The 18741-nt window shown below is 42.5% G+C and overlaps 1 protein-coding gene across 1 annotated transcript in view; it reads right to left on the reverse strand.

Annotated features, from left to right (window-relative positions):
* The window catches only part of RALYL (RALY RNA binding protein like), a 358668-nt gene that overhangs the window by 58893 nt on the left and 281034 nt on the right, over positions 1-18741 (reverse strand). The window lies entirely within an intron of this gene.

The following is an 18741-nucleotide window of genomic DNA, read 5'->3' on the forward strand; positions in this document are numbered from 1 at the left end:
GAATGAATTGTGTTTTACACCCCGCCCTCCCCAACCTGTGATTAGTTTCCTGGAGAAAGCTTATTTAACTGAGTCTTTGTACAGGGAGCTATGAATGCCATATTATTAAATCCCATGTTTTAAAAATGTATAGTAGCAATACAGTTACCCAAAAATGTCTATGGCACTTTAGGAGTAACATCTATGTGCTATCATCCTCTGTTCTTTGTGGGACATTTCTGGGCACAGACTTAGTCTGCTATCTCATCTCAGAAATGGGGCTCCTCAGCCCACCTGCCCTTAGCCCAAGGACTAGCACTGACCCCCCAGGATATTCAGCTAGTTAAACACAACCCTGTCACAGAACTCTGCCCCAAAGCTGTGAAGCTTCTGGTAGACAGTGTAAAGCTACTCTCAGGGGCACACAAGCATAAAACACACACTTTGTCCAGAGTCTAACACATTAATATTCTTTTCCTTAACCACATAGAGCTCAGGAGAGTACGGATCAGACAAAAGAATAAACGTCTTAAACTGCTATGTCCTCACTAGCTTGCCCTTCTTTTGTGAGTCCTTGGGGACCATCTTGGTGCAAAGAAGGCAGGCAGGCAGGCAAGGTGTCCTCAACTCATGCAGAGTGTTACATGTGGGGTGACCTCTCTCCCTCATGAAGTCCCTTCCCCAGTTTGTGAGACCTTGCTCTCTCCTGCCCCATTCTTGTTCTTTCTGTTTGGCTTCCTCCATTCCTGTGTAGCTTGCTATTTAAACTCCTCCTGGCCACCGTTCTGTCTTTTGGATAACTTTCCACAGCTCCTTCCTTCCTCCATCACTTCAGAGGAGTCAGCTTGTAGTGGGGCAGACTGCCCCACTCCCTGTGAGAATGGGCTGTGGCAGGCCAGGGCACCTGTGCAGACAGGGAGCCAATCAGAAAAGGGCTTATGGGGAGCCAATCAGGGCCCAGTTTGGAGACAGCCAATCAGGGCCAGGCTCAGACGTATATAAAGGCTGCCCAGAGCAGGAGTAGTCAGTCTGTCTCTGGCCTTTAACAGGGGAAGGTCAGTCTCCAAGGGTGGAGACTAGCACTGTGGACAGTGCAGTGCTGGCCAGGCTCGTGGAAGCTAGAGAGCTTGAGCCCATAGCTGCCAGGCTGCAGGCCCTGAAGGGAAGGACCTAGCGGGTGCAAGGGGCCGTAGGGGAAGTGGCCCAGGGAAACAGACAAAGGAGGGGAGAGAAGGAGGACAGCGAGGCTGCCGCCAGAGGGTCCCTGGGCCGGGACCCAGAGTAGAGGGCGGGCCTGGGTCCCCCATTCACTCCTTGCAGTACACCCAGCCATTGGCCGTCTAGGGAGCAGCCATTAGACTACGCCAGATCCCTGACAAGAGGGATTGGACTCAGAGGGGGTGCAGATGGACTGTGGGGCAGTGGCTCGAAGAGGATGCCGCTGAGCAGGCAGCAATGCGGGTCCAGAGACAGCAACAGAGGGCAGAATGATGGATGGGACACCACCAGGAGGAGGCGCTCCACTGGACAGAGCTAATTCCTGGAGTCACCAGCAGGAGGCGCCAGGTGGTGAGTCCCACCCCGTTACACAGCTACACTGGTTTTCCAAGGATGCCGCTCACCATCCTTTACGTGTTTGCACCTGAATAGGGTCCTTGAGACCGAAGCACCACCCCATTGTATCTCTGCCTGGTGTGCTTCTGCTATTGCATCTGTCAGGGATGGTGGATCCACATATATATATATATATATATATATATATAGGCACTCATTATACAGAAGTTTTTCACAATATCACTTCACACTATCAATCAGAATTCATAAGTTGTACTGACAGCGCCAGTTCATCACAGTAAGTTTCTAGCCCACGTGGTTATCGATAAGAGACTGAAAATATGAACCATGTGTACCTGAAAAGGCTCAAAAATAAAGAATAAAAAATGTGTTATTTAAACACCTTCATGATTTTCAAGTCAATTTCATGATTTTGGGGGGAGCTGATTCATGATTTTTCAATGCTTGACAATACTGTAATAATGATATGACAGTATAAGAGACCCATATATTCTCCCCAGCTACAGCCTTAATTGCTCACACTTTTCCATGCCAACAGTCAGTCACAATGATTTAGTCAGTGCTAAACTACAGAGCATGAAGCTGCAAATTAGCAGATGATCATTGACCCAAAGATCAAGGTGACTGCAGGGCTCTTAACCTCTTGGGAGTTATTCCTTAGCAACCAACAAAGCTGTGTTACAGATGCTGCAGGCATCCACTTGTGCTGTCTAGCTTACCAAATATACAGCAAGCTGGAAGCGGAGAGAGGTTTAAACAATCCTGTGGACTGGAGGAATCACCAGTTTCATAATGGCATTGAAAACTGGCTGTTAACCTACCCACAAATATATGCCATCTCTGCAGCATTAACAACAGCACTGCATAATGCTACTAACAAAATGAAAGACATAGTAAAACACCATGTAATGCTCACTCTGAGCCCACAGAAAACTCATGTGGCCGTAGGGGAAGTGGCCCAGGGGCCGTAGGATGAATTCCTGTTAAGCTCAACATCACTTAAAAAACAATCCTGCTGGAATTGATTGGCTGCTGCTGGAGATGCTGTATTTTTAAACCACATTTCACTTTAAATTCTGTAGTCTTTAAGAATAAAGGATTCCCTTGGACAGATTTTCACAGGTATAATATTGAGCACAGGCACATGAAAGTTGAGTATCAGGAGTTCTATGTATTTCAGTCAAGAAAATGCAAAATTATGCCTTTCTATGTACCTCTGAAATAAGATTAGATTTATTAATTATTAAGCTCTTATTTAAGTTAGGATATTGTTCTTTTTGTAATGAACATTCTGGCAGCAAAACATTTTATAAACCTAGGATCAAATTCTGCTCTCATTTACTTTAAAACTTAGACAACTCAATTGACCTCAGTGGAGTAATGGAGAGCAGAATTTGTTTTCAGTATTTTTATTGCAGTAAGAGATTGAATCCTGCATGTAATTTACCCTGTAGCTAATATCTCTTTTGCTTTCTTCAGTACAGAGATTTATTTGCAAATTGAGTAAATCTTTATAAACCAGGCACAATGCATCTTAATACAGTTGACAGCACTATCACCACTAACACCATCAATTGCTCCTTTGTCAACGGTTGATAAAAATATTCAATACTAAAACAATATTCTTTCAGTCCAACTCTCTTTAGGAGGTACTTGTCAACACAATGATTTAAACTAGTAATCCAGTCATTTGTAAAATCATTTCTCCTTTCACACAGAATGATTGCAAAAAATAGTATCCTTTTCAATACAAAAGGGATTGAGCCTAAGTTAAACTGACATCTAAATATTAAAAATTGCAGTAAAAAATTTAGTTGGGGAACTGTTTGACCTATGTAGGGAATTAACGATGCGATATACAGCCTTTCACCTCTAAACTGTCAAGCTGAATCCATCTTAGGCTGGTAGTTACTAAAAGCCAGTGTCACCTGATTGATTTTCTGTGGTCTATTTGAAATAAATTGGAGATCTCAGTCCAGTTCTTAGTGTACAGGAGTCCAAATCCCACAAAAACAGCAATACAATTGGCAGTAACTAGCATATTAATTGACAAGCTCACCACTGAGGCCAAAGACTGAAGGAGCAGGGGGACTCAACTACCATATCTATAATAGAGATGCTCCCATTTGTCAGGGCTGAGACACATTGAGAGAAACTTATTCTGCAGCCCATGCTACATCTGTTCTGGGGATAAACAGAAAACAGTCTTTAGAGTCTGCTTTTTGCTGACATACTTACTGTCAAGGGACAGTCATTAGTGATTTCTCAGACTAACACATTCTGCAAGGTTTCTAGGAAACCAGAAAGTGCCAGAGGACAAAAAGGAATTATAGAAAATGTAAGTTTTAACTTATTTCTGTGGTGCAGTTCACCTTTTCAAGTAGGCAAGGCCCCCCCAGTCAAAATGCTTGGAGATGGTAAAGTTTCAAATTAGCTGATTGCCTGGAAATTTAAATTATTGGCCAATTTTAATTGTTTGTGCACATTTAGACAAATCAAAGGGTCCAATATGTAAATACTAATCTATGTGTATAAAATTAAGGCTGGAAAGACCCAGGTCATCATTTCAAAGGTTCTAAGATTTCTCTGTAGGTCTGGATTAGGAAAAGAAGGCAATAATTAGAAGGACTGGAAGGCAAATTCTTACAAAGGAAATTGACAAGATCAGCATGGTTTGTTTGGAGATCACAAAGGAACACACATTCCTGAGATACAGTCATTTATGTAGACTATTTCTGATTTCTGTGGGAAAATCAAAAGGATTTCTTGAAAATCCAACACACAGGAACTGCCCCCTGTCTGTAATAACAAAGCTAGTTTCTCTATTGCCTTCATATTTGTCGGCACAATTCAGTCGATTCTACCTTTTAAATAAACAGCTGCTATAGCAAGCCTGTATAAATTTAATAAGGGCCTTATTCTGGCACTCAGAAAAGTGAAAGGGAGTTTCCCCATTAACTTTGTGGGAGCTGGTTTGGATCCATTGGTTGTATGTACCATTAGGAAATATTTGTACTCCATATTCAAAAACACATTCACAAGATGAAAACAGTTTGCCACTAAAATGTGATTGGGGAAAATCCTGAGCCTGGTGACCAGCAAGAATATTGAACAAGCCACTTAGGCCCCATTTTTCAAAGTGGAGTATGCAACGTTAGGCCCTTCCCTGGGATTTGTGAGGATTAGTCAAAGCTTGTAAAGCACACCGAGGGACAGATTCTCCCCAGTAGAGGAACTCCACTCGGGGCAACAGAGGATATCAAGAACATCAGGGATAAGGCTCTCTGATTTGGAGAAACAACTGGCCCCTGTGTCAGAGCAGCACAGGGTGCATGAGAGGTGAAAAAGGGCTGGATCTCTAATGGAAATGTAGCCCAGAGAATGTCACATGCTGTATAAGTGCTAAGTATTATTAGTGTTCCTGCTCAAAAACGCCTGTTGTGTGTGCACAATGCATGCAACTGTGGCTGTTTCAATGCTTTTAGAAACCAAATGCTGCATCATTACTTTTCTAGCTCAAGAATCCTAAATAAATCTACTTACTGTTTCCATGTCTTTCTGCCCACCCGGTAAACTATTTTTTCGGTCATCTGATGTAAGCTCCAATTTCTTACATTTTCCCCAGGAGAACATTAGACCAAAGAAATGAAAAAGTTTTCTACCTTACCATTTCCCAAGGTGTCCTTTAATTGTATAGAGCAAGTGAGGCCAGCCTTGATGCCACTAGAGTATTTTTTTTTAGCTCAAGAGTAATGAGCTTCTGCCCCTTAAAAATTTGTTCTGAATTCAATGTATTCAGGATACTCCTGTCAAACTGTACACATACATGATTGATTATCCAATTTATTGGTAATATTGTACATGTCACAGGAGTGCCATTTAACTCAGTTTGACAAGTGCAGAAGAGTGTCATTGACAAGTATAGGGATAAATGACGGATTTAAGCTTTTCAAATGTTGCTACAGCATTTCACTGAATGGCAGATTGATAAATTAAATTACAGTTGCAGCATCAGACCTGAAAGAATAACCACTTTAGATTACAAAAATAGAGCTCTGGAAACTTTATATACTTTCAAGAGAGGTTGCCTGAGAAGCAATGAATGCAACAACAACAAAAGCACAGTATATAAAGGATTCATTAATTACAAGGTGACAATTTCAGAGTTTATAAAAACAAAACAACAACAACAAATTCAAAGGCTGGCTCTTTCTCCCTTTACGCAGAGTCATAAAATGCTGATGCTAAACCATTGAAATTAAGTGGGTTTGATTTTGATCTGTTACACGGTATTTATACCAGTGTAAATCTATTGACTTTGATGGAGTTACTTCTGATTTAAACCAGCATAATGAAGAGTGGAAACAGGCCTATTATTGCTGGACAATCAAAAGACAATATTTGGTTGTCCAATATTTTATCCTATTCTACAGCACTGTTTTTTTTTCAAAAGTGCAGTTGGCAAGCAGCATACAAAATAACAATATTTATCAACAGATAACTCCGGGCGATAATTGAAATACTATATCTATGTCCTAGTCTAAATATAAGGAAACACTATTTTATCTCTGACCCACTGTATAGTAAATGTTGGAAAATGCTGACATTTTAATGGCAACCACTGTACCTGTCAACTTCTCAGAAAGCCAAATTGGTATAGGAAGTGGGAGAAGAGTCTCCCCTATAAAAGAATGCTTCCAGATTCTGGCGAAGGATGTGCTGCTTCACTTTTTTCACAAAAAAGAAAACAAGAATGGTATGAGAGAAAGGAGGCAAACTGGAGGAAAAAAAAAAGGGAAAAAAGAGGGAAATTACTTACCTTTACCCCCTGCTCGGTAGCCTTTCTTTTCCATTCCCAGCATACATGCATGCATGCATGCTTTGTCCAATTACCTTATATTCTTGAGCACTCACACTTTTTTGTAAAGATAAGTTATCTGCTCACCACTTTCTCTGGTAACTGATATAGTCAACATTTTCTACCTGTTATAGTTGCTCAGACAGGGCTTGAGACTCTAAGGTACTGAGCACTTTGTTTCCATTCTTCAAATCATTTAAGCACCTCATGAGTTATCCCTTCTACAAAGAGACCAGTTAAAAAGTGGGCATGGAAACAGAAAGAGACGCCAACATGGATTGCCCACGCTGTCTATGAGTGAGTGAAAATGATCATTCATGGTAGTGGTGTCAGACATATCAAAAGAAAGCATCAGAAAAAATTATCTGTCTCCAATCCTATTGCTAAGTCTGTCATCCAGGCCTTCACCAATCTCCTGTCCTGATTATTGTAACAACCCTCTTTTAGGCCTCTCTGACATGCAAGTTGCCCCAATCTTGTCCATACAAAATGCAGCTGCCAAGATCTTCCTTAGGACCAACTTCTGTTGGTGAGAGAGACAAACTTTCAAACTTACACAGAGCCCTTCTTCAGGCCTGGGAAATATACTCAGTGTCACAGCTAAATACAAGGTTGAACAGAATGTTTAGCTTAAGTAGTTAAGAAATATTTGAAGGGACCATTCAAGGTGAAGTGACCAGTTAACACCTCTCCAGTCATAGAGAGAAAGGGGAAAAAACAGCTGGGGTGCGGGTTAGTGGGTTATAGATTGCTGTAATAAGCCATAAATCCAGTCTCTCTCTCTTCAGCCCAGGTTTTTTAGTATCTAGCATAATTATTAATTTAAGTTCCCAGACTTGTGGGAACTTAAATTCATAACTGAAGGTGTTGTACAGGTTTCCTTTGAGGACTGAGAGGTCAGATATAGAGTGATCACTTTGTGAAAAGTGTTCACTTTTGGGTGATATGGCATTTTTGTCTTTTATAATTTTTCTGTGTGAGCTTTTTTGAGAGCATAGTGTTTGTCTCATTTCACCCCAAACACAACACCAAACTCATCCTCACCCATAACAATTTTACATTCAACAACAAACACTGTCCAAAACCATGGACAGCGGTGGGTCCTTCTGGCACTTTGGCAGCGGGTCCCGGGGCGGGTCTTCAGTGGCAATTTGGCAGCGGGGACCCCCCCGCCACGGGTCTTCGGGGCACTTCGGCGGCGGGTCCCAGAGCAGAAGGACCCCCTGCTGCCAAACTACTGCCAAAGCGGGGGCCCCCCAACCGCTGAAGACCCCAGGCCCCGTGAATCCTCTGGGCGGCCCTGTCTCACACAGAAAAATGATAAAAGACAAAAGCGCCATATCACCTGTAGGTGAACACTTTTCACAAAGCGATGACTCTATATCTGACTTATCAGTCCTCATCCTCAAAGGAAACTTGTTTAACATCTTCAAAAGTTGAGCGCTGGAGCTTAAATTCATAACTTTGCTAGATACTAAAAATCATGGACTGAATAGGAAGGACACTGGATCTATGGCTTATTACAATAATCTATAACCATTTACATCCTGCTCCCCAACCCTTTTCCCCTTTCCCCGCTATCACTGGAGAGGTGTTAATGGGACACTTCACCTTGAATGGTTCCTTGGAATATGTACGCAGTGTTGTTGTTGTAGCCATGCTGGTCCCAGGATATTACAGGTGGGTGAGGTAATATCTTTTATTGGACCAAATTCTGTTGGTGAGAGAGACAAGTTTCTGTGCTTACAATAAGCTCGTCCTGTGTTAACTACTTACACTAAAAAATCTGTTGCACCTTGTATTTAGCTATGACACTCTGAATACCTTTCCCAGACCTGAAGAAGAGCTCTGTGCAAGTTTGAAATTTTCTCTTCCTCGGCAGCAAAATTTGGTCCAATAAAAATATTGCCTCACCCACCCTGTCCTTCTAATATCCTGGGACCAACATGGCTACATCACCACTGCATATGAGATCTTCCTTGTCTATCAGTGTTACAATGTCATCCCTCCCTCTGAAAACTTCCACTGGATCCCCCTCTTCTATCCCATCAAACCTTCTTGTCACTACATTCAAATCCCTGCATTAAGCTTCTCCTATCTTACTTATCTGCCCGTATTTTTTTCACATGAATAATCTTTGTGTTGTCTTCCAATATATTGTAAATCGATATTGTCTAATTCCCATGTAAACTCCTTGTGGTAGGGATTAAACGTATATATGATTTGTACAACAATGAAGCAATTGAGGGTGCTTAATAAGTAATGAATAATAAATAATAGTAGCCACATTCCATTCCAAGCTACCTCTGTGTAAATCCAGAATAACTAGTTGAAGTCAATGGCGCAGATCCTGTTATTTACCTGAGTGTAAATTGGGATTAACTCCAATTCCTTCAATGGATTTACTCCAATTCTACTCTGGTATAACTGAGAGCAGATTTTGGCCCAATATTCTCAGCTGGAGGTGACATGTGGCACTAGAATGCAACAAGATTCTGTGAAATGAAATTCCATTGGGATACTGGCCTTTTTGCTAGTCTATACATACACTAGCAGATATATGTGGGAGCACTGCTAAGCAACATACCCAGAACATTAAGCTCCAATGAAGCAGTAAAACAGATACACCTGTTTTAGCAAAATACTCATGGGGGAAAATATTTCATTATATTTTCTTATAGTTCTTATCCCTTAAGAACATAATACTAATGCACTTTTATTATGTGCTTTATGCAACAGCTGTTATATCTAGTCATATTTTAATAAATATTTTCTTCCATTTTAATATAGCATTCATAAATGGTGTCTGAGTATACAGTGTTAGCTGCTCCAGAAAAAGTGAAGATATGTCCATGATTGTTAAATGCTAATAAATTCAATCCCACAATTGGAAAGACACATTTGTCACTGTTGTTAACTGAGATACATTAGTCATCATGCTTCTAAGACAATCAGCCCTTCCTTGCCTGTGAAACATAAATTTACATTACATTTATAACACTGCAAACTATTGCTTGAGAAAATTAATGTACTAATATGTATATGACACCATAAGTAAATATTTAGAGAAAGTTTCATTTGCAATGTTTATATCACTACAGGTAAACCACACTATACTTCAGCGGTATAAAAACATCCTAGAGTAAATTTGCTTTTGTATTATTATAATTTACTTCTCAGTTTTGCCTATGGCATACTGTCCTATAATCCACAAGACTCTGTGAAAGAATTGAAACTGTTAAAGTCTCTCTCTCTTTATATATGCTTGCTGATCTTACCTCTAGTATTTTCTGTTTTCTCCCCAGAAAAACACATTACCATTACTCAACAATATTGGATTTACATGGTTGTGAAGTTATTTTTCTATGAATGCTTTACACAGCATGATGGTTTTATAGCCTATAATGTATCAGCCAGGACATGAAATGTGTCTATCTATTGATGCCTAGATAAGGTCTGGTTGAAACCAAATGGCATTTGAGCACAGATATAAAGTATGATTGTGTTTAATATTTTCAATTGACTATACAGGAGAATTTCATTTTGCAAGGAAACAAAGCTTTACACAATACCTAGAAACTACTTTTATAAGTACAGTAGAGTTGGGAACAGTTTGATTCATTATGATGCAAAGGATCTGTTTCAGAGTAGTAGCCGTGTTAGTCTGTATCCGCAAAACGAATAGGAGTACTTGTGGCACCTTAGAGACTAACAAATTTATTGTAGCATAAGCTTTTGTGGGCTACAGCTCACTTCATCGGATGCATGTAGGATCTGTGTTAATGAAGTCTGATTCTTTCTGCTGCATTGACTTCAGCATCCCCAAAGCTGCAGTTTCATTTCTCTTGCTTTAGAATCCTCCAGTAACACAAAGTTCAAGAGCACTGGTCAAATTAGTTTCAAATAAATTATCCAACTAATTTAGCCCTTTTTTTCTGTCTGTGATTCAATCCTTGTTTCTGTGAATGTATTCACTATTCCTAGATACTTGACAAATAGTTCATGTGAATACATTTCAGCTTCTGGGTTGTTTGTGCACTTCTGATTATTGGTATTTGTTATTCATAGGGTGTCTGTGGTTTGGAAATCTAACTGTGGTTTGTGCTCCCTGATTAGATGATAGGAGAATAATGAAGAGCAACTGGCACTACTCCAGTAGGGAGACTTTGACACATAATTACTCATCCTAAAACTCATGAAAATATTGGGATTCACCAACACTTTCAGAAATTAGCTGGTGGTTGTCTGAATAATATGATTCCATGAGTATCCTTGGAATGAACTTGTCCCATTCAGTTCTTAAAATATCTTCACTTCTTTTTAGAATGATTTAACCAACTCTAAAACCCAGCTTCACTAGAACTAGGCCTTGGCTAACTTTAACTTTAAATAATGTAATGAATAAGGATGGGCTTAATGGTCTGTAGTCACTAAACAGTATCTGCTGGTGATACCAGAGATAAAAGGCAGAGGGGGCTGAAAAAATGATCTGTTTTCTGCATTCTGCCTGTCCTCTCAAGGATTGATCCTGCATCCCTTAATTACCCATGTGAGTAAGGGCTGTAGGATCCCTGTGATGAAGCTGAGAAACCTCACACCACCCATCTGTACCTACAGACAATGCCAGGACTGGAGGGAGGAGAAAAGGAGAGAACTTGGCTCAGTCCTGGGCTGACTGGCCAAAAGGCAGAAGTTAGCTTCCTTTCTATATGAAGAGAGCATCACTAGGAGCATCACTAGGACGGCTAGGAGCATCACTAGGAGCATCACTAGGACGGCTGGGGACAGCCTCTGGGGAAGTAGCACTGAGTCCCTAACTGAGGGAGACTGCTACGGAGACGGAGGTGTACCCAGGATCCGAGTGAACTGTGTGACTGAGACACTGTTGGGCTAGGCCCCATCAATCTTACTGCTGCCCTGCCCAGAGGGAGCTGAGGCATGTCAGAACACTGCAAAAAGTCCACAAGTGGCCACTACTTGAACTGAGCCATTATAGTTCAAATAGTCTGTAGAGGCCACGCCCCAAACAGAGTGACAGCGGTAGGAGGTAGTCCAGGGCAATGGACTTAGACTCTACTGGGAGGTCCCTGTTCAGGCACTGCTTCACAGGGGGCCCTGGTGAGGAGAGAGGGTCCAGGTCCATTACCATACCTCCTTAAGAACTGAGGTACCTCTGTCAGAGAAGTAAGGGGCGGGAAGTCAGCTGTGCCAACCACTAGACAATCTGACCTTCTGAGCACCCTCTTTATTTAAAGAGTTTACAATTATTTGTAACTATCTGGCATTGCTGTTGAAGCATGGGTGTCAGTGAACCTGAAAAGCTAAAAGGATATTTGTACTGTCCACACGCATGGTATCTGCTGCCTAGATGGATGCTGATGATGATAACACAATTTGTAATTCAATATTAATGATCAGAAAATATATTATACTTGTTAATACAGTACTAGATACTGACAAAATGAAAATACAAATGAAACTTTAAATGTGTATTTACTGTGTCCAAATCTGGAAGAGCAGCACTGGCTCCTGTCTCACGGGACTGGGTCCAGGTGCATGGGGTCACAGTACTACTCAGGTTTGGCCTGGGGGTTCCTCTGTTGTGACCGAAGGGTTGCCAGACCTATTTTCAGTGAGTGGCACTGTGACTTCATGTGCCAGCTTGCAACACCACTTGGTTTGGGAGCCCTCTCAAATGGAGGCCTGGGGCAAACTGCCCTGGCCCGCAACTGTTACCCTTGCCACAGTTGCCAACTCTCATGCAGTAAATAAGTTTCACAATAATCCAAAAATCAAGCTAATCCCATTTCAAAACAAGGCCAAAACAAGCCAATCCCTAAGGACTCCAACACTTTATGTGACTAGATCCTCCCGGCGTGCATTCTGGGACTGTGGTGGGCCCGCTGTGCACCCTTGACTCTCTCCCCCCTTTGCCCCTGCTTGACCCCCTTGCCTCTGCTTGCTGGGAGCCAATCAAAAAAAAGAAGCAACAAGCAAAAAGCTAGAAGCCAAAAACTAGCCAACAAGCAACTCACTAGCCAATTAAGCCAAAACAAGCCCAATTTCAGTGGGTTTTTTTGCGGGTTTGGCATGCCTGCACAGCGTGTGTATTGCTGTGGGTGCCACAGTGCTGCTGAGTTCTCTCATCCCCTGAGTTTTCCTCCAGGAACTCCTCACACATTGCAGTTTCCTCTCCCCAGAGTTCTTTCCCTGCCTCAGCTCCCCCATCCCACCACTGGCACTCATCTTATGGTATACATTTAGGAATTAGTAACAGACACTCCCAATAATAGGTCTCTGTATCCTGTGCAACTGTGTTTCCTCAGCAACTGTGTTTATGGCATCTGTCTGTTTGTACATCTGGTGAACCCTGTGTAAGGAAGTGTTTGCCAATTCTGTATCGCGTATGTTGAAAGGAAACTGCTTCTAAAACAGCAGAAAACACTGAAGAAAACAGTGTCTTCATCACCACACTCTGGGTCCCAAGCTACAACCCATTTTTGTTTTGAATGGAGTAAGTCCTCTTTTTGCAAGGTACCACTACTTGCTCTGCTTTGCCATCCAGTTGCTGCTAGAGGAAGGAATTCTCCTCTCTAGCATTGCCTGCTACTGTAGTCAGGAGAGGCTCTGGATGGGGAGGCCAAAAAAGTGTCAGAGCCCTGAAAACACTTTACTTTTTGTGAAGCCCAAGGAGCTTGATAAGTAGCAGGAGAAATTCAACATGTTTTCCGATGACCGCAACAAAATAGGCTTTTTATCTGGAGCAAGAGGCCCTCTTGTATAGATGGGACCAGGATCCTTATCTGCAGAGGGTTACTATGCTACTGATTTGATATTAACCCAGAGCATAAAAATGCTACTTATATATTGCTAGCAGAGAAAAAGTAATGGAAAGGTAGTCTTGGGTAACAGCAGTGAAGGAGACAGAGAAAAAGAGAGAGGCAAATTGAATAACCAGGAGAGGGAAAAGTGATCTCATGCTCGATTGCCTCTCTCAATTATGAATTGCAACATAACTAATGATTTTAAGGTCAGAGAGCTGAAGAGGGATTTCTTAGGGTGTTCATTCAGTGAGTTTGTTGCTAATAAAAGTTAATGGAATTAGAAAAAGCTTTCCTTGCCCAAAGTATTAGTCATTATATATATATACATACACGTGTGTGTGTGTGTAATGGAAATAATAAGGGAAACATTGGGGCAATATTACTGTTATTTAGACTGCAGCTGAGTGTAACAATAAATAAGCTGGAGTCTGTACGCAGACAGAGACAAGATGAGAATACCAGCAGACTGAGAGAGGCAGTAACTGGAAATGGAGCCACACACTTTCTATCCAACTCAGTAATCTCAGATTTTCAGGAAGATCCTCAAGCAGAGAGCTCTGTATGAACCAGTATGACAGCCAGTGCTGTGGGTGGATGAGGTGATTATTTAAGAATCTTAATTAGCCTGATAGGAAACAGAATATTAAATCTTAAATCTTGTGGAAAGCTACTGGGAATGTTGTGTATCCAGTAAAGCTCTTTTAAAGTATAGCACAGTGATTTGCAAACTTTTCCATACGAGGACCCTCTTTCTGTATTAGCCTCCCGCCCAGTTATCTGGGATCTAGCTACACCTCCTTCCCATTTAGTAATAAGTGAAATGCAGGGTCATTGTGAACCCCCTGACATCTGAATGTGACCCCCCCACGTTGCTGCTATACAAAATGCAAAACTCAATCTCTCCCACTTTGTTTAGGATGTGCCCTGTATTTAAGGTAACTGTTGTTTCCTGAGCAGAATAAACTCCAAGCACAGAGCCTGAGATACGGTTGCTACCTTGCAAACAGGGAGCTCTATATAAGTTAGAATTATTATATTCAAGTGTGTGCTCCCTCCTCTCACCACCCACATGCCCTGAGAACATTACTCACACTGAGCACTGGCCCACACATAAGAATGCGAGGAAGGGCTGCAGAATTTGTTAAGGTTTTAACTATTAATTTGAAAAGTTGCCTTCTTCCTCACTCTGGTTATCCTCCACTTTTCTCTTCTCAAGGAAAGTATTTTCCCCATTGACAGTTAAAAGCTGAAGTGGAGCATCAGGAATAGTGGACTCCCCCTTCCCATCAGCCAGTCAGGGGTTAAGGTTTTGTGACATTGTTATCGAAATAATCTTGCTGTGTTGCCACGGTATTGTTATTCTGCTTCATGCTGTATGTATTAAAGCTTGTTCAAAGAATTAATGAACTTGAACAAAAGAACCTCTACTGAGCACCTTAGAAAATAGAAAGATCTGGTTGGAATATTAATCAAAGGAAATAGCTAATTCATATAGCTCCTGATTGCTCCTTCTGATGGGAATTAAAAATCTGCAAAGCTTCCTCTGGAAGAGCTTCCTCCAAATAGTTCTGAGGGGTGACATTTGCACTGCCCTCCAACCTTGAAACTAACAGGAGGCTTTTTCCCCAGAACTTGAAAATCCATGGAGCACCTAGATGATCTATAGGATCACCTCGTACCTCAGAACTGGCTTTGAGACCCTCCCTTTTTAGCTCCTAGGTAAAATGTCTCCATTTGGCTGCAATGCAGCCATGGCTTCCTCGGCTGGCGGTCCATAACATAGAGGCAAGCAGCAGAAAGTGAACACAGACTCAGGCTCAGACTGCATTAATTCTTATCTGAATTCCCCATGGGACTCAAATGGAGTGTGGGTCTGAGAAGGTGAGGATAATTCATATTCCCCCAGCCTTCCCTTTTCCTGTTCCCTATCCAGGTGTAGTTCCCTGGACTCCCAGAGCTTCCTCCATGGGCTCTTGGACAGGAAGGAATGGTGCAGGAGAGAAAACTAAATCCCTGCACCATGAAGCCAGGAGCAAATCTGCACCAAAATACTAGAGACATTCCCTACTAGTTTTTTTTATTAGCAGTCATGAGGGATATTTTCAAAAGTCACTAGAGAAGGGAATGCAAAATTAAAAAAAGATTATTTAGGAGGACTGGCCATTGATATAGCAAATGAATAAACAGGTTAAATTTAGCCAACACTAAACATGCTACTTAAATTTCAGCACAGATTATTCTATATCCCTCTAAGGCAAATGAGCTGGAGGTATAATTCCATTTCTGAGCTGTGTCCTATATCTAAACTATAGACTCGGGATGCAATATCTATGTCTTAGAAATGCGCAAAAATTGCAAAGGTTTGGTTTCAAATTATGCTATATATGCAAGATTTGTTGTGTGTTTATTTAATCCAGAAGCTTGCATTATAAATAATTTTGAAAGATTTGTTATTAAGCAAGCATCAAATAAAACATATAGAAATAGCTTTGCCGGTAGCAAGAATAAGGATTTTATGTAATTTGACAGTACTGTAAGGAAATATAGATATGTGAGGGAGCAAGTTTACAGCAGGAATTGGCATTGCTGGTTTAAAAGTATCTGAAAATAATTCAAATTTTTGTAGCATGAAATTTTCCAGAATTTAGTCACATACACTGCAGGACAGCACTGCAAGCTTCATCATCCCATTCAATCAAAGTTTCCCCACTTGGTTCTAGTGGGACCTCTCCTGGACCATGATTCAAGAAAGCACCTCTTTTCAGAACAAAACCTAACCATGTGCTTTCCCGAACTGGGATCCTCCTGAGGATAGGGTAGCTCATTCAGATGATGGGGTCTCTATCAAAAAATGTGTCAGTGCCAATTTTGTTTGTGATTTTTCATAAGAGGACAATTATTCACTATGTAAATTCTCATCTGCATATGGAGTTGTTCCAGAATAACTTTCAAAGGGGATTATGCTAAAACAGAATAGGGCCCTCTTTCTGGAATACAAGTGTCCACACATGGAGTTATTCAAGAATAACTATTGTGCGTAAACTCAGACACATCTTATCTGAATTAACTCTCATGTGTAGACAACCCTTTAAACTCTGACCATCAACTCATTTCACATCCCACTCCATCCCACCCCTAGCCCACTTTCCCCATCCCCAGATAATCCCTCTTCCAAACGTGTAACATTTATCACAAATGACTAAACTTGAAAAAAGATCTGAAAAATCAGCAGTTTGGATTTGATTTTTTAAACATCTACACAAAAGGAGGAGAAATAGCTTGACTCTCAGCTGACAAGATGTTCGAAGCGAATGGATTTTCAAAGCCAATCACTGTGAAGAGCTACTGCCTGCTTATCAAGTAAACCAATTTTGTGCAGCTGGCAGGGGCTGAAAGAAATAAAAAAAATCAGCTGTATTTCTCTCTCTTCCTTTTATGCCCCTTCTGAATGGAATCCAAATATGACATATTTAAATGGTAGCAAATAAGGCACAAATTTTTAGCAGTGAGGGTAATTAATCATTGTAACAACTTACCCAGGATTGTGGTGGACATTTTTAAATCGAGACTGGGTGTTTTTCCAACCCCCCCTCCAAAAAAAACAAAACAAACAAACAAAAAACCCCCCTCTAGTTCAAGCAAGAATTAATTGTGGGAAGTTCTATGGCCTGTGTAATAAAGCAGGTCAGGCTAGATGATCACAGTGGTCCCTTCTGGCTGGGGATAATCACATCTTCTTTGTTCAGGAGATGTAGGGACTATGATCACATGTATTCCAGGTATGCAAATTGCCCTAGGAGGGTGGTGAGGGAAAAAGAGGAAATGGGCATCATTCTCCTCCACCTTTGGCTGTGGAAATGGCCACCCTTGGAAAGGAGAATAAACACCACACCATTCTAAGGACTTGTCTGCATGGAGACACTCAGGAAAGTTAATCCAAATTAATTTTCAAAGTGGATTAAGGTAAACAGGATAAAGGGTTTGTCTACATGGTGTGATAATGTGCACTACAGGTGTATGATTTTTAAAGCACACTAATGTATTGTGCGCTAATTTGTCAACGTGCACCCTGCTGGCACACACTAAAAATTCTCTAGTGCTTGAAACAGTGGTGTGAAAGTCCACCAGTGAACTTCTAGTGCACTCTAGCAAGGTCTACACAGACCAATTAGTGCACAACACATTAGGGTGTTTTAGAAGTTGCACCTTGTAGTGCACATTGCTGCACTATGTAGCAAGTCCTACAGCTACTGTTATTGTGAATAAAGCCTGGTCTACCCTAGGAAATTAGGTCAGAATAACTATTTCACTCAGGGATGTGAACAATCTACACCCCTAATGACACAGTTAAACTGACCTAACCCCTGGTGTAGACAGCGCTAGGTTGTTGAGGAATTCCCCCGTTGACATAGCTACTGCCTCTTGGGGAGGTGGATTACCTATGCCGATGGGAGCAGGGCCGCCCAGAGGGGGGGGCAAGAGGGGCAATTTGCCCCAGGCCCCGAGCCCCACAGGGGCCCCCACCAGAGTTTTTTGGGGCCCCTGGAGCGGGGTCCCTCACTCGCTCCGGGGGAGGGGCCGGCAAACTCTTGTGCGGGGCCGGGCGCAGGAGCTTCTGCCGCTCCCGGTCTTCACCGGCGGGGGGTCCTTCCGCCCCGGAGCGGAAGGACCCCCCGCTGGTGAATTACCGCCGAAGACGGAACGGGACCCGCCGCCGAAGTTCAGCTCGGTCTTCGGCGGTAATTCGGCGGCGGGGGGCCCTTCCGTTCCGGGACCCGCCGCCGAAGTGCCCCGAAGACCCGTGGCGGGGGCCCCCCTCCGCCGAATTACCGCCGAAGACCGGGCTGCGCTTTGGCGGCGGGTCCCGCTTCGGCGGTAATTCGGCGGCGGGGGGGGCCCCCGCCGCGGGTCTTCGGGGCACTTCGGCGGCGGATCCCGGAACGGAAGGGCCCCCCCGCCGCCGAAGACCCCGGGCCCCCGGAATCCTCTGGGCAGCCCTGGATGGGAGAAGCCCTTCTGTCAGTGTAGGAAGTGTCTTCACTGAAACAGCACAACTGTAGCGTTTTAACTGTAGACAAACCCTAAGAGTGTCCTCACAGGGGCTTGCGGTGCTTTAGAATCATAGACTTTAAGGTCAGAAGGGACCGTTATGATCGTCTAGTCTGACCTCCTGTACAACGCAGACCACAGAATCTCACCCACCCACTCCTGTATCAAATCCCTAACCTATGTCTGAGCTATTGAAGTCCTCAAATCATGGTTTAAAGACTTCAAGGTGCAGAGAATCCTCCAGCAAGTGACCCGTGCCCCATGCTGCAGAGGAAAGTGAAAACCCCCCAGGGCCTCTGCCAATCTTCCCTGGAGGAAAATTCCTTCCCGATCCCAAATATGGTGATCAGCTAAACCCTGAGCATGTGGGCAAGACTCACCAGCCAGACACCCAGGAAAGAATTCTCTGTAGTAACTCTGATCCCACCCCATCTAACATCCAATCATAGGCCATTG

The sequence above is a fragment of the Mauremys mutica genome, chromosome 2, assembly GCF_020497125.1.
Source record: "Mauremys mutica isolate MM-2020 ecotype Southern chromosome 2, ASM2049712v1, whole genome shotgun sequence".
Taxonomy (NCBI): Eukaryota; Metazoa; Chordata; order Testudines; family Geoemydidae; genus Mauremys; species Mauremys mutica.